General features: G+C 42.6%; 1 pseudogene; it reads right to left on the bottom strand.

The window, feature by feature from the left end:
* Nucleotides 1-10,050: 10,050 nt before the first annotated feature.
* Nucleotides 10,051-12,266, bottom strand: LOC113176766 (activating transcription factor 7-interacting protein 2 pseudogene; annotated as a pseudogene).
* Nucleotides 12,267-13,049: the final 783 nt, after the last annotated feature.

Genomic DNA, 13,049 nt, shown 5'->3' with positions numbered 1-13,049 from the left:
GGGTGGTGTACCTAGAGTGGGGAGGAGCGAGAGGATGACCTGCCCCAGTCACCCACTCCCTTCAGTCTCACTGCCTGTTGGCCTTCTTGCCCTTCATGGAAACTGCAAGAGTGCATCGGGGTGGCAGTTCATTCACTCAGAAGCCGACTTGGGATGGGTTATGAGAACTGCTTATTGTAGCTGCCTTATTGCTGACCCCATCAGAAATCCTCCCTTGATCTTGTGAGGCCTATTCTCACAGTTCTGAGGGCGCCACATAGGCAGTGTGACTTAGGGCTTACCTACCTGTGCTCCCAACTACTAGCAACTCAGTTATTTTCTAAAGGATCAAAACCTTCATTATTTAATTTTTTAGTAATATACATAAGTTTTAGAAGTACATTCAACCTCAAGAAAATCAATATTTGTTTGCTTTAATCCCTAAAACTTAAAATCCTGATAAAATTTGTTTTATTCACTTGCCTGGTATAGAAGAGGCGATTTTGACAGTATTTTTCTTTTTGTTTTTTAAAACTATTATTGTGGTTGTAGATGGACACAGTACCTATATTTTATTTTTACGTGGTGCTGAGGATTGAACCCAGTGGCCCACACGTGTGAGGCAAGCACTCTGTCACTGAGCTGCAACCCCAGCCCAGTATTTTGCTTTTAATTTGTGCCTATGGACTTTCCATAATCCTTCAGTGACATCATGTCTGCACATTTGTGTGTCGCTGTCCTGGAAACAATTTTTTTTTATTATTTTATTTTTTTCATTCTTTTTTAAAGAGAGAGTAAGAGAGGAGAGAAAGAGAGAGAGAGAGAGTTTTTAATATTTATTTTTTAGTTCTCGGTGGACACAACATCTTTGTTGGTATGTGGTGCTGAGGATCGAACCCGGGCCGCACGAATGCCAGGCGAGCGCGCTACCACTTGAGCCACATCCCCAGCCCCTGTCCTGGAAACAATTACTCCTAAATCCAGGGATGTACGAGCTGGCTAGACATTGTTCCTGCCCACAGGCACCTGCTGATGACCAGAGAATACAGGATGTGAGAAAAGGGAAGTGTGTGCAAGGTGTCAGGCAGAGGGTGATGATCTCCATGGTGGGGAAGGCAGGTAGGCAGACTGCTTCTAGAGATGGTGATGGTATTAAAGGAGGAACAAGGTAGGAGGCCAGAAGAAAAGTATACATGCATAAATAATGCAGGAGAAGTGGAGTGTGGGGGATGCTGCAAACTCCATCACTTAGTACCCCACAGGTGAGTGGTAAGCACTTAATGAAATACTTCACTGAAAATATTCTAGTAGAACTGGACTGTCTCTGAGCATGCCTTAACCTGAAGAGGACCTGGATGCTGAGGTAAACACTTGGGAACTAGCCCTCACCCCAAACTAAGAGTCACGAGTGGTGAACTTCAGGTGACTAGCCACAGCCAACCTGAAGCCTTGCCTGACAGGGAAGGCTTAACAGAACCTCTTTCTATTGCCCTACTCAGGATACTGGACTTCCAGAACAAAACAGTACAGGGCACAAAAAAATGCAAGGAAATACACCTCCCGGTCAGGACAGGAGGCCATCCTTAGAAGTACTGATGGAATTGAAGTAACAGTGACGTGTTAAATGTTCTAGCAGAAAAAGTGCACAATGGGCAGATATAGATGGGCAATTGAAGCTGAGAGATAATCAAATGGAAATGCAAAGAATGAAAATAATAGATGACAGTGTCTTCAGCAAGTTCATCAATATAACTGAAACTCTGATAAAGAATGAATAAACCCGAAAGTAAGAAATATATGTATATGTCTCCATACTGAAACACAAAGTGTTGCTGGTGTCAAAAGCACCCAACAGCTTCGGGGAAATATCTTTTAGTCCAATAAAATAATTGAAATTCCAGAAGGCATATGGAATATGGGGCAGGAGAAACTCCAGAAATGAGACTAGGAAGTTTCCAAAGTTAATGATCCCAGAATGCCAATGTGAAGCTCAGAGAGCACCAAGAAACAAGTACCAAAAGCACAGACACCAAGGCAAATTATATTCAAACTGCTGGGAAAATCTGATGTAGTCCACTTTGGGGCTGGGCTCAATGGTAGAGCTCTTGCCTAGCATGCGTGAGGCTCTGGGTTTGATTCTCAGTACCGCATACAAATACATAAATAAATATCCATAGACAACTAAAAATATTTATTAAAAAATCCCACTTAGTACATGCAGAGCACATTCTTTTTTAAGTGCTCAGTAAATATTTGCAAGATATCATTAAACATTTAATAAATGCTAGAAAATTATTACAAAGTGTGTTTTTTGTAACAGATAAGCAATAATAACACGAAGAATGCTAGGCATAAATTACAAATTCCATCTCTTTAATAGTCTGAACTGTTCTGCTTATCATGAGTAACCTTTAGTAGTTTGATTCTTTCCAAAAGTTCTCCCATTTTATCTGTTATGAAATTTATTTCTGGAAAGGCCATTATGTGTGTGTGTCTATAATGTATTTGTGTGTCTGTGTGTGTGTCTATATATGTATTTGTGTGTGTGTGTGTGTGTGTACACATATTTTGCCATTCCTGTTATGGCTAGAATTTGTCATGTCACCTCTGCTGCTCCATCTATCGGTAGCAGATTTTCTCCCTTTTTTTCTTGGTCAGTCTGAATGAAAGTTCATTGGGTTCATTGACATTCTCATAGAAACAGCTCCTTAAGTTTTCTGTTCTTTGACTTCCATCCTGTTAGTTTGAGATGCCCGGAAGCAATGCAGTTGTCTGGGGACATCCTAGTACTTGTCTTGTGTTCCCGTTTCTCAGGGGTCAGTCTTCCCTTGCGTGATGTCCATTTCAGACTGGATTCTGAACCTCTGCTGCTGCAGTTGCTGGCGGGCGTCCTCTGCAGCAGTGGCAGTCTGTGCTGCAGGGTGCTCTCCGCCAGCAGGACCGTACTCTGAAGCAGTGCAGTGGAGCGAGTCGAGGCAGTGTCGCAGCTCTTGGTGGCAGGAAGATGCCCTCTTGGCATTGCAGCAGACCCAGCCGCACCAGTGATTTCTTTCCAGGTTCTTGTGAATCCAAAGAATGAAACCCACAGACAATGGAAGGCAAGAGTTAAAAGAGGATTTAAGTGAGAAGAAAAACAATTCTTGCCAGGTGAGAGGGGACCTAAGGGTAGATTGTCATCCAGGTGTGCTAGTCTAGGAGTTAATACACTACAAGGTCAGGTGGCCAGTCTGTGCTAAATAGGTGTTAGGAGAGTGCCATGGCTGCTGTCTACATCCAAGCTAAACATGCTGGATGTGGGGAAGCTCTCGGATCAGTCTGGGACTCCCCAACGGTAGTGCCCTCTTTGTCCTTGAGTCTGTAGCCTTCACTCAGGTCGCACCTGCTCTACCCTTTCCGCCAGGAGAGGACCAATGGTTAATCTCATGGGGTGGCCTGTACATTTGGAGCAGCCTGTATGGTGATTGTGCTGCCTGCCTGTTTTACTGTCTGTCCTTCTATGCACGATGTCCTGAACACCAACACTCCATATGTTTTGTTCGGTATTTTAAAAGACATTTTCGGTAGGTTAAACCAATCCCTATAACTCTGTCTTTGCTAGTTTAGTTCTTAGATAAGCATTTAGAGAGGAAAGTAGAATCCATTTAACATTCCTGTACATACATATTTTATTTTAAAATAATCTTTTTAAATGTAGATGGACATAATACCTTTATTTATTTTTATGTGGTGCCTCACACGTGCTAGGCCAGCACCCACCACTGATTCGCATCCCCAGCCCCCCCCCCCCAACCCTATGCTTTTGTTTGTTTTGCACCAGTGGGTGAATCAGGGATGCTTAACAACTGAGCACATCCCCAGGATTTTTTCTTTTTTTTTTTACAGGATCTTGCTAAGTTGCTTACAGTCTCACTAAGTTGCTGAGGCTAGCCTCAAACTTGCAATCTTCCTGCCTCAGCCTCCTAAGCCAATGGGATTATAGGTGTGTATCACCACTCCTGGCTTGTACATATGCTTTTGAAAAGCTTTACCCAATATTTTGGAAGACAAATGGAGCAAAGGTAGCCATGCCTTCATAATGTTGGCCACTTGTCTTTCCTAACCAAAGCAGTGTCCATTCAGAGTGAAGCAGAAGGGCCCTCAGAGCAATTCTGTGTGCCTGCCTTCAGCGCTGCCTTCTTATTGCCACCCAGTGAACGGAGCAGCGAGGTTGTTCACGTTTCTTTGTGTAGATTTTTCCATTATGATGCTTTCATCTGACAGCAGAAAGTACCAAAGATGCTGGATGCACTTTTAGTGTGTCCCAAATCATCATTTCTGCACTTTTTTTCTCTTTTGGTGCTGGGCATTGAACCCAGGTCCTGTGTAGAGCAAGACCTCTTCCCTGAGCTCCGTGCCCAGCCCTGCATTACATCAGGGTGCTTAGGATTGACTCCAGGGCTGCTGTGTGCTGAGTAAGCACTCCACCACTGAACACATCCCCAAGCCCCAGCGGTATGAAGTGGTGCCACTCGTAAGTGATTTTTTTTTTCTTTTCATTTTGTTGAGTTTGGGAAATTATCTGTGAATTTGAGTCTCTAACATTCGACATAATCTGTGAAAGGATGGACTTCCTTTAAACGTTATTTAGAGACAGAGTCTCACTAAGTTGTTCAGACTGGATTCCAGCTCATGGTGTTACTGCTGTTTACCGGTGACAAGTCCTTGCTTCCCGAATGCTGAAGTATAACACCAGAGAAGCACTCCGAGGCAGTGAAGAGTGGAAAGCAGAAGTGTTATTAAAGGACAGCAGAAAAGACTTCTCCAGGAGGAAAAGGAGATCCAAAAGGCGGAATCTGTGGAAGGCGGAGGTCTTCACTTTTTTATAGCTAAGGTCTTCTTTCAGCTTTCCCATACTCCTGTCCTTTGTTTCTTGTTACCTTGCTGTGATAGAATGCAGGTGGGAAGGCCAAAAGGTGGGAGATAGGTGGGCTGGAGGAGTAATCTGGGCTTTGATCAGCATTTCCCTGTTTGCTGGGAGCTGTTCATTAACAGTTGCTTAGAATGGGCTCCAGGCCTTGGGGACATTAACATTTCAATTTCCCCAAGTGCTGCTCTGGTTTCCTGGACTCCATTCTCTATAATGGCCTCCATTTTATTTATCCTATTCAACATAGACCCAATTTACCTAACTACTAACTACCTATCTGTAAATCTGGCTTCAATGGCTCTCCCCTTCAACCTCCTAATTCGAAAAGGGTAGCATTTAGGGAATCCCAATTTAAAGCCTGAAGTCTAAGGTGCACAACTTCACAACTGAAATCATGTGGTTGGACAGTGTTTTTGTGTACATAGCACACAACGTTTAACAAATTTTATACACACACACTCACATACACAAACACAAACACACATTGGGGAAACCTCCAGGCTAATTCCCCAAATGACTAACAGCCAAAAGAAATAAAGAGGAGGGGCACAAATTCATAGCCCAGAGAATTGAAAAAGGATTTTTATGGAACCTGGATGAAGATGTAACCTAGCCTGTAGCTAAAGGTGACCACAGGAGATCACAAATGCTGACGGTCTGTAAAGGAGTGGTGACTACTTGTATCCCAGGGCTCCTGAGAGAAGCAGTGGCTCCGGTAGCCAAGTGGCCATGCACAGCAGAGTGTAGCAAGGTGGGCCCACCAGAGTGTGTGTCCGAGAATACAAACATGGATAGCACAGGCTCCGGGAGAATCAGGAATCAGTAGAGCTAGGAGCCACTGACGGTCCCTACACCAAAGTGCTCACAGTTGGAACTGGCCCTGTAAAATGGCAACAGTGTTGGAGAAACACTGAACCAACACTCAAGTCTGTAGAAAAGAAACAGTATAAAACATACTTTTAAAAAAACAATGTTACTTTTTTAAAGTTGTAGATGGACATAATACTTTTGTTTTTTTATTTTTATGTGGGACTGATAAACCCAGCTTAATTCCCTCTTAAGATTGGGAGCTATGGGCTGGGGATGTGGCTCAGCGGTAGCGCGCTCGCCTGGCATGCGTGCAGCCCGGGTTCGATCCTCAGCACCACATACCAACAAAGATGTTGTGTCCGCCGAGAACTAAAAAATAAATATCAAAAAATTCTCTCTCTCTCTCTCTCCTCTCTCACTCTCTCTTTAAAAAAAAAAAAAAAAGATTGGGAGCTATCTTGTCAAAAGACATGAAAAGGTAATTTCGGCTTTACTATAAATTACTGCGATTTCTAAACTTGCTTGCAATGCCTGCCCGTGCCTTGAACTCATCCACGCCTGTTTTTCCCTGACCAGATAGCAACCCTCTCTGAAACTTTAGTGGTGCCTCATAAATTCCGATGTTGGGATCTAAATTTATTCTCTAAGTGCTGAACCATTTAGACCAATAACCTATTACCTGCCTTTGTATTATGCTTGTCAAAATCCTGTTATCTGTAAGTTCTCAAGACACCCCCCTTTTGCAATTTTCTATGCTATAAAACTGTGCTCCTAGAGAGCTGGGGTACTGTCTTCTACCCCACGGGTTTTGGGAGGGACAGCCCTGGCCGGATGGAATTACAAGCTTGCTTTAATTTGATTTAAATTGGAGTCGGTGGTTTTTTTTTTGGCTTCATGGCTTAACAGTGCTAAGGATTGAATCCAGTGCCTCACATGTGCCAGGCAAATGCTTTACCACTGAGCCACAAACTCAGCCCCTAAAACATAACTTTTGGGGATTTTTCTTTTAGGTAAGGTTTTCAGAAAACCCATGGGTAGATTTTGTTTCACAGAATGACCCAGCAGGCATGGGGGCGACACCTGTGATCCCAGTGGCTTGGGAGGTTGAGACAGAGGATCATCATTGCAAAGCCACCCTCAGCAATTGAGGCCCTAAGCAACTTAGCGAGACTCGGTCTCAAAATGAAAATTTTTTAAAAGGCAGGGGAGCTGGAAATGTAGTTCAGAGGTCAAGCACCCTGGGTTCAATCCCTGGTGCCAAAACACACACATTCAAAACCAGAGTGATCTATATCACCCAAAAATGCCTTGCCTGGACAACAAATACTTGTTGTAGCCAAAAAGGGAGATAAAGCAGTTATTCTTTTAACTTCTCCATTTTTCTTGCAGATCAACTTACTGTCCAAGTTCTCAGGGCACAGGAAGAGATGGCAGCTTTCCGCAGGGTGCGTGCTGGGCCCTTGCCTCCGGGGGGCGTAGGGGAGCCTGTCTCCACTTCTGCCCTCCAGTTTAGGGAGGGGCGGCAGGTGCTCAAAGAAATTGAAATCCTTGACTCCTGTTCTGCCATTGGGTTTTTTTCTTTTGAGTTTAAAACAGTTTTCAAAGGTGACTCCAGAGTGGATGCTGGCGTTTCTCTGTGGCAGTGAATAAACCTTTTATTTCATATTTTTTACATTTATTTATTTTGCATTTCATTTTTTGTTTCTTCTGCTAGAATGGAACTCCACAAGGGCAAGAAGCTGTGACAGTTATTGCTGCATCCACACCAAGAGCCTTTAGCTGGTCCATCGCAGGTGTTCAGTAAGTGAACTAATAGCAAGGCTTGGCTCATCTCTTTTCTTTTTGTGGCAGGCACTGGGGGTTGACCTCAGAGGCACTGGGACACTGAGCACATCCCCAGCCCTATTTCATATTTTATTTAGAGACAGCGGCTCACTTTTGCTGAGGCTGGCTTTGAACTTGTGATCCTCCTGCCTCAGCCTCCTGAGCTGCTGGGATTACAGGAGTGTGCCTCCGCACCCGGCTCATCTCTTTTCTTTATAGCCACATTGGGTCCAATATTTGTGAGTGAGCTTTACTTTTAAAATACACAAGGGCCTGACCACTTCTCACTATTGCTACTGTTAAGCCCCCAACCCATCTTTCTTAGAGTATCCCAGTAGCCTCTTACCTGTTTTCCCTGTTGCGTATCAGCCTTGGCCTACTGGAATCTACTCTTCATTGCATATGGTAGTTAAATAGTCTCATTCAAGCATAAATCAGAACATGTTCCTTGGGCACACAAATCTCTCCGATGCCTCTCCACAACAGACCATGGTCTGCAGAAGGCCCTGCCGCATCCTGGTCCTTGTTCCCTACCATTCTTTCTCTCACTCATGCTTTCTGGCTACCATGGCCTCTTGCTTGCTGTGGTTGGATAGTCACTTTTTCTCTGGGCTCGGTGCTTTATCCAGCCTTAAACACTGCCTGGCAAACTTCCCCCTAGGACGTTACGCCAGCTCTCTGTGGAAGCATCACATTTTTGCGAGGCCTTCCTTGACCAGTGGCCTGTCACTTCCCACCATCCCACAAGCTGTGCCTGTTCTAACTTACTTTCTCCATGGCACCACTTCTTCTCCTCTCTTTTTTTTTTTTTAATATTTTTGTTTTTAGTTGTAGATGAACACAACATCTTTATTTTTATTTGTTTTTTTTTTTTTTTTAATGTGGTACTGGGGACCGAATCCAGGGCCTCAGGTATGCGAGGCAAACACTCTACAAAGCTACAACCCCAGCCTTGGCACTTCTTACTAGAAGTAAAATGTATTTGGTTGTTTGTTCATTGACTCGTTTCTTCCTGAGCCAGTAAACGGCAAGAAGACAGGGATCTTTGAGCCGATTTGCCTTGCATTCCCAAGGTTCAGAAGTACCTGGCTCAGAGTGCTGCTCAGTAGACATTTGTTGAATGAACAAATGGAAGGCCCTTCCTGAGGTAGCACCGAATCCTTACTGGTGCCTGCACTGTATACAGGAGAAAGGAGGTGCCGTTGCATTCTAGGAAGCAATGACGACTTTTTTTTTTTAAAGATTTATTTATTCATTAGTTCTAACCAGTTATACATAACCATAGAAAGCTCCTTGATTCATCATACACAAATAAAGCAGAATTTTTCACTTCTCTGGTTGTGCATGAAGTAGTCACACAATTGGTGCAATCATATATGTATCAAGGGTAATGATGTCTGTCTCATTCCACTGCCTTTTGAAGGAATAATAATAAAGAAGAGACAGAGACAAGGTGCAGAGGCAGGAAAGTGGCAGAGTGGCTGAAAGACCTTTATTTATATCAACAGGTTGCATTAGGTCATTAGTACCACAACCACATTATTGTTCAGAGTGTCAGTAAGGTTGCTTGTTCTGCAGTTACATTTCACAGTTACAGTATGCAATGTCAGGAGCTTTGTGCAGTTCTCTGAAGTTACTATTAGGTGGGCAGCTCCAGGAGCACTGGAGCTTGGTGAAATACTGTAGCTATCTAGCAAGCAGGTTCCTTTATTCCCTAAGACTAAGGTGAAGCTGATAGGACTCTAGCATGCAAGGCATTGCCATAGCAACTGGGCATCCTATGCCTTTGCACAAACTTTCCCAGGTACCAAGCATGCCACAGCCCTGAAGTCATCAGGGACCCCAATCCCAAACACACAACTCCTACAGTCTTTCCCACCCCTTTAGCCCCTCCCTACTAGACCTCTTTTTATAGAAACTTTTTTTTTAGTTTTTAATGGACCTTTATTTATATTTATTTATTTATATGTGGTGCCAGCATCCAAAACCAGTGTCTCACACATGCTAGGCAGGTGCTCTACCCCTGAGCTACAACTCCAGCCTGAATGGACCTCTTCTGTCAAATCAGAAAGAAAATCAAGCTGTTTCTTCTCTATAGCCCAAATTCAGTTATGGCATTAGGTTGGAATTATTAGAATTTCCTGATGTATTTTTTCTAATATCTGTTGGATTTTATATAATTGGAGTTGTCAAATTAGGGCTTTCTACAGAAATCAGCATGTCATCATCATCATTGTTTCTTTCAAAAACAAACTTAACCCAAAGTGGTGACAAATTAATCTTTTCACTTGCTTTCACTGAGGGGTTAGAAGGTTCACAGTTCACAGAAATCACTCCCCCTCCCTTTTTTTTTGTACTAGGGATGAACACAAGGGGCTTTACCACTGAGCCTCATCCCTAACCCATCTTATTTTTTGAGAAAGAGTCTGGCTACATTGCTAAGGCTGGTGTTTTGAAATTGTCATCCTCTTCTTCTGCGTCTCAAGCTGTTGGGATCACAGGCATGTCCCACCACTCCCAGCAGAAGTCCCCACATCATTCAGACAATTAACTCTTATTTCTTACCCAAACTCATGGTTTCTGGATTTGTAATCTTACTGGCTAAGAATCTGGTTCCACACAGTTTTGAGGTAATATTGCTGTTCTCATATGTCTTTGAAGTCTGGCGATTTTTGTAAGGGGTTCGTTAGCTATTGCTTTAATTTTATTCCTGTTCCTGTTTTCCCCATGTGTTCATTCAGTTCTTTCAGTTTTTTATCAAATAGCTTGTAATTTGTGTAGAGAGATCACTTTGAATCAAATGCCTGACCTGTTCCAGTGCTGCTGTTCAATTTTGCAAAGCTACGCAAATATTTTCATTAGTTGGCTCTGAAGTTTTCATGCATCTAACTAACATTTTGTTTTCTGAAAGCATCATCTTCTTTTGATTCATACTATCCACGTCAAGTAATGACTGCCACTTTGAGTCTGTGATTTTACAGTTTGAAATGCTGGAGTGACAGGTTCTACTGTTTTCTCTTTTCAGAATATTAGTAGTAGTTGGAAGAATGAACTGAATTCACCAAGTAAGGTGTTTCCTCCACAGCTAAAAAACATTAGTTTAGATTTAAAATGTTATTTTGCCTTTTATCAAGTGACTCTGGCGTTTGCTTCTAAATTGGAAATCATCTTGTCAATGCTCTTATCATTCAAGGTATTTTTAACTACACTAGTCAATATAGTGGGTGGGCAGAAAATGGATTTTAGATTACAATTCTCTTCTGGTTCAAAACCAGTTTGTTACTTTTGTCTGATATTCAAGATTAGTTTCAGAAGTGTTCTGTGAATCTTTTGCCTTTTGTATAAACAATTTGCTGGGAGACTGTTGTTTTTCTTAGCTTTTGGAATGAATGACACACAACTTGTACATCAATGTATTTCAGTTGATATTGGAATCTACGATTCATTGTTGGTTCATTAGATCCTCAGGAACCACTCCACTGTGAGAATACTGTATCAGGTACAGTCCACTGGGCCTCAGAAGTCTCAGAATGTCCCCAGTTGCTAGTCTGACCCCAGTATTTTTCTTTTGCGGGAGCTTTTGATACCTTCCGTTGACTTCTACCTGGCCTTGCCGTCTTGCATATCCTTACAACACAGATGTTCAGGTGGGTTGGTTGTGGCATCTGCAATCCCAGCAACGTGGGCAGCTCAGGCAAGAGGATCCAAGTTAGAGGCCTGCCTGGGCAACTGAACAGGCTGGTTCAGTGGGTGCAGTCCATAGTTGTCCGGCCCCACTGTCTCTGGGCTGGAACCAAAGCAGAGCATCACCGCCACCTGCCAGCTCCCAGCCAGGGCTGCAGGTGTCTCTGTGAAAGGTCAATCCAGCAGTCCGACCTTTCTGTACATGCACTTGACCCCATGCTGTGGATCCAGTGGTTCACCCAGAGCAGGCCCAAAGCCTAGGCTGGGAGAGACCACCTCCCCTGCACCCCCAGGATCGAAATGGAAGTGGTATTTGAGTCACATTTCCATCAGTGTTGACTATGCTTGCTGTTTCTGAATCTGTCAACTTTACATGCTCTTTATCAGTCTTATGAAAATTAGGGACTGAACTCACCCCACCAAGAAAGTTACACTTTAGCTTAAAATATAGCTAGCCTGTATTTCTTATTTATCAACATAAGACTTCTTGAATTCTTGGTCTACCAGTAATTTGGTCTGATTGTTCTCTCTTTGCTAGTTAGAGTGTGACCCTCCTCATCCCCCAATCTTCTGTTTGAGAGCTACTGGTTTTTTTTTAAGCTAGTTTGGTGGAGGCAAACTTTGTTTGTTTGTTTGTTTTTGGTACCAGGGATTGAACTCAGGGGCACTCAACCACATCCCCAGCCCTATTTTGTATTTTATTTAGAGACAGAGTCTCACTGAGTTGCTTAGTGCCTCACCCTTGCTGAGGCTGGCTTTGAACTTGTGATCCTCCTGCCTCAGCCTCCTGAGTCACTGGGATTAAAGGTTTGCACCACTGTGCCCAGAGAGGCAAACATTTAATACCCTAAAAAAAAAAAAAAAGCATTTGGTTGTGGGCTGGGGTGTGGCTCAGTGGTACAGCACATGCCTAGCATGTGTGAGGCACTGGGTTCAATCCCCAGCACCATATAAAACTAAAACAAAATAATGCTATTGTGTCCATCTACAACTAAAACCATTTTTATAAAAAAATATATTTTGTGTTAATTGCCTGTCCAAAAATATCAGTACCTGGCCTCATGCTTTCAGTTATTATTGGATCGGTATTTCTAAGATTATAGTAATTTTACTTCATAACTTGGCAGATGCTTTTCTTTATTCCGTCATTGATTTGAGAGAGAAAACTAGCTTAATTCTGTTTTTTTTTTTTAATTTTTGTTTTTAGGAAACAGACATTTTTTGAAAGCTTTCACAATGTTCTCATATTCAGTATTCTGTGATTTCACAAATGTATTTCTGGATTTCCCCCTATTGTTGTTTTTGCAGTTAATCCTGTCCACTATTCAGTAAGCTATTCCAAGCTGAACATGAATGACTTGCTTCAGCCTATAAATATTCTCAATTATTTATGATACATTCTTCTTAAATTCTGTTGATTTTTAAAAAATCATAGTCAGATGTGGACCTTCTAAATTTCCATGTCCATTTTCATATTTTTCTGTCTCTTTATGTATTTGGAGATTTTCCTTAATTTTCTTTCACAACTTGATTATTACAGCAGTAATTCTTTTATTCTTAGGAGTTTTGAATTATTATTCCTGTAAAAAATAGTTTCCTATTTTAAAAGTGCAACATCTCTTCATATCTCAGATTATACTGGAATTCTCACTTTCCTCCCTTATGACACAACTTGACCTTCTGGATCTAGTGCTGTCTTTTGGCTATTTTCATGCAGATGGTTCTCACCACATATGATGACCCCTGACCACCTGCACACATTTTAGAGCTCCATGGTGTGGTCACCCTGTGTAAATGGAAGGGGACTCTGGATGTTCTCCTGTTGCTGAATGGCATGGGTTAGCAG

The sequence above is a fragment of the Urocitellus parryii genome, chromosome 15 (assembly GCF_045843805.1).
Source record: "Urocitellus parryii isolate mUroPar1 chromosome 15, mUroPar1.hap1, whole genome shotgun sequence".
In the NCBI taxonomy this organism is placed as follows: Eukaryota; Metazoa; Chordata; class Mammalia; order Rodentia; family Sciuridae; genus Urocitellus; species Urocitellus parryii.
The sequence above is the reverse complement of the archived record's forward strand: the minus strand, read 5'-3'. Positions and strand labels throughout refer to the sequence as shown.